The sequence below is a fragment of the Microtus pennsylvanicus genome, chromosome 14 (assembly GCF_037038515.1).
Source record: "Microtus pennsylvanicus isolate mMicPen1 chromosome 14, mMicPen1.hap1, whole genome shotgun sequence".
In the NCBI taxonomy this organism is placed as follows: domain Eukaryota; kingdom Metazoa; phylum Chordata; class Mammalia; order Rodentia; family Cricetidae; genus Microtus; species Microtus pennsylvanicus.
The window spans coordinates 76,266,291-76,269,240 of NC_134592.1; the positions used below are offsets into that span (position 1 = coordinate 76,266,291).

General features: G+C 40.0%; 1 pseudogene; it reads left to right on the forward strand.

Annotated features, from left to right (window-relative positions):
- Positions 1–1,776: 1,776 nt before the first annotated feature.
- LOC142834741 (olfactory receptor 4B1-like) lies at positions 1,777–2,723 on the forward strand (annotated as a pseudogene).
- Positions 2,724–2,950: the final 227 nt, after the last annotated feature.

Genomic DNA, 2,950 nt, shown 5'->3' on the forward strand with positions numbered 1-2,950 from the left:
AGAACACGTTCTAGGTCTTACTTGCTCTTAGGTCTTCTGTGAAAACACAGTGTAGCCCCAACATTTGTACGCCTAACCCGTCCATATCTTTTTGCTTCTGAATGAAGATGTGGTAAAGTGATTCTGCATTGTCTCCCTATTTAGCAACTTGATTTCTCAGGTGACCGGACATTCTTGGTGTTTCAAAAGCCTTGCACTAAATTATTGTTCTTATTTCATAGCACATGCCATGATGAATTTGAGCATATTCCTTGTTGTGTCCTTGAATTTAAATGTAATTTTGAAGTTGAATAAGGTTTCTTTAAAAGCATTAGCTCTTTGAGTCAGTTTGTTTTTGTTTCTATGAATTTCTGACTTCTCTTTCTCTTCTGAAGTCTTGCCTTTTATTTCTGCCACACAGAGATATTCTTCCTAAAATATTATTGTGACTCTTGTTTGAGTAGAGAGAATATTTTCACGTATATTTAATGCTTTGCATTTTTTCCTGCTTTAGAAAGTATGAGAAACATTGTTTTGGTGTCTGATAAATTTGGTTTGTCATTTTGTTTATATGGGTGTTAGCCTAACTTAACAAAAATAGCATATGAGTTTGAGGAAGATTGCCTTTCTTTCTTACAAAGATGGCAACAAATATGGTCTTATATTAGTTATCAGTGATCTTCACACAAGGAGACATACAGCTATCAGCAGCAGCTTTGGATACATCCAACCAGCTGTGGCAACTTCAGATCCCATCAAAGGGAACACTGTCTCTATAGTACTCAGACAGAAGTTGTCCTTGAAGTAGATTTGGAAGTTCGTCCTGGAACATTTCACACAAAAGAGGAAAAGAGCCCAGTTGGGTGTACCCAATTTTTCCTTTCAAATTCAGTCCACACCTCTATGTCAGGGTATGGAATATATACCCTATGTTATAGATATGTTTCTACAGCATCCTCTCCTTGGAAGGAGACATCAGGGGTAGAGAGGAAATGCTCTTCCACACACCTTTAGCAATGTTTTAACAACTCTTTCTCCTTAACAAAAACTTAGCTCTGAAGTGTTGCTGGTTTCCAATGTGCAAATACTGTCCCCACAACCTCATCCCATTTCAATCAACCAAGGTGACATCACTGAAAATGCACTTGGGATAAGATGCATCCAAAGCCAGAATGTCCTGGTATCTAGACACCATACCCTCAAAACTTGTATACAGGGGCCATATCTGTTTACATTATTGGAGGGGGAAAGAGTGTGTGTAGCCAAGGAAAGAAGACAGTGCAGGGGACTTTGGTGGAAAATAATCTGTGAGAAAATAAGTTCCTGAGGTGCAAAAAAGAAAGATGGGGAACACGGGTCAGTCATAGATGTACCCAGGGGATTTCCTAGTGGGAGGGCATCTATTTAAATGCTATGCAAATGACACAAACAGGCTTTCCACGTGAGTGTTTCACTGCTTTTTGAATATCTTATGTGCATTAGAGAGAATCCCACAGTCAGAAGCACTTGTCTGAGTCTTAAGTTTTACCACATTCTATGTGATCTTTGGCAAATAAATATTGATTTCTCTAACTATTCATTTTCTACTGATTTTCATTTTCTAATAATTAAAAGAAAGGTAATTAAAATAAATTGTTAACTAGACAATGTTTAATATTCAATAAGCTTACCTCAACATATTGTAAGCAGTTTTTCACTCTTTGATGTGATACAAACATTGTGGATAATGTCACAGCTATTGCTTGTTTTATTGTAGGTCCCTCAGCTACTGGTTTCTGGCACACTTGATCTGACGCCATGGTCAGCATTAATAACGTGACTGAACTGATCATCACTGGCCTTTTCCAGGATCCAGAGGTGCAGAAAGTGTGCTTTGCGCTGTTCCTTCCTGTGTACCTGGCCACAGTGCTGGGCAATGGCCTCATTGTTGTGACAGTCAACATCAGTAAGAGTCTGCGTTCTCCCATGTACATCTTCCTCAGCTCCTTGTCCCTGGTGGAGATCTGCTACTCCTCTACTGTTGTCCCTAAGTTCATCACTGACTTACTCGCCAGAGTTAAAACCATCTCCATGAAGGGCTGTCTGGCTCAGATTTTCTTCTTCCATTTCTTTGGGGTCACTGAGATCCTCTTGCTTACAGTGATGGCCTATGGTCATTATGTGGCCATCTTCAAACCTCTTTACTACACAGCTATCATGAGTAGGAGCATGTGTCACCATCTGGTGACTGGTTCCTGGGTGGGGGGCTTTTTTCATTCCATAATTCAGATTTTTATCACTATCCCCTTGCCATTTTGTGGTCCCAATGTGATTGACCATTACTTCTGTGACCTCCATCCCTTATTTAAGCTGGCCTGCACTGACACCTTTGTGGTTGGGGTTATTATGTTTGTTAACAGTGGATTATTCTCTTCCTTTTCTTGGTGTCTCTCTTCCTTTTCTTGGTGTCCTCTTACGTTGTCATCCTGTTCAACTTGAGAAATCATTCTGCTGAGGGGAGGCGGAAGGCCCTATCTACCTGTGCCTCTCATATCATGGTGGTTGTTTTGTTCTTTGGACCCGCCATTTTCCTCTACTTAAGACCTGCCTCTACCTACACTGAAGACAAACTTGTGGCTGTGTTCTACACTGTCATCACCCCCATGCTGAACCCCATCATCTACACACTCAGGAATGCAGAGGTGAAAAATGCTGTGAAGAAGTTATGGGGCAAGAAGGTGAACTCCAGTATGGAACAAAATTAGAAACATGAAATTATAAACAGCATGCCTAATATGTCAAGAACTTGAATCTGACTTTCATAATCAGTGAAGGCACAAGTCAAAATCTATATGCTCATGTTTTGTGTTTATTTGACTTCCATCATGTCATAGGTATCAGTATTTTGGAGTATTGGGCTATTTTACAACTCTTCTCTAGTGATCTGTAGTGTGTACGATTGATGAATAGAACTTCTGTAACATGTGTATGC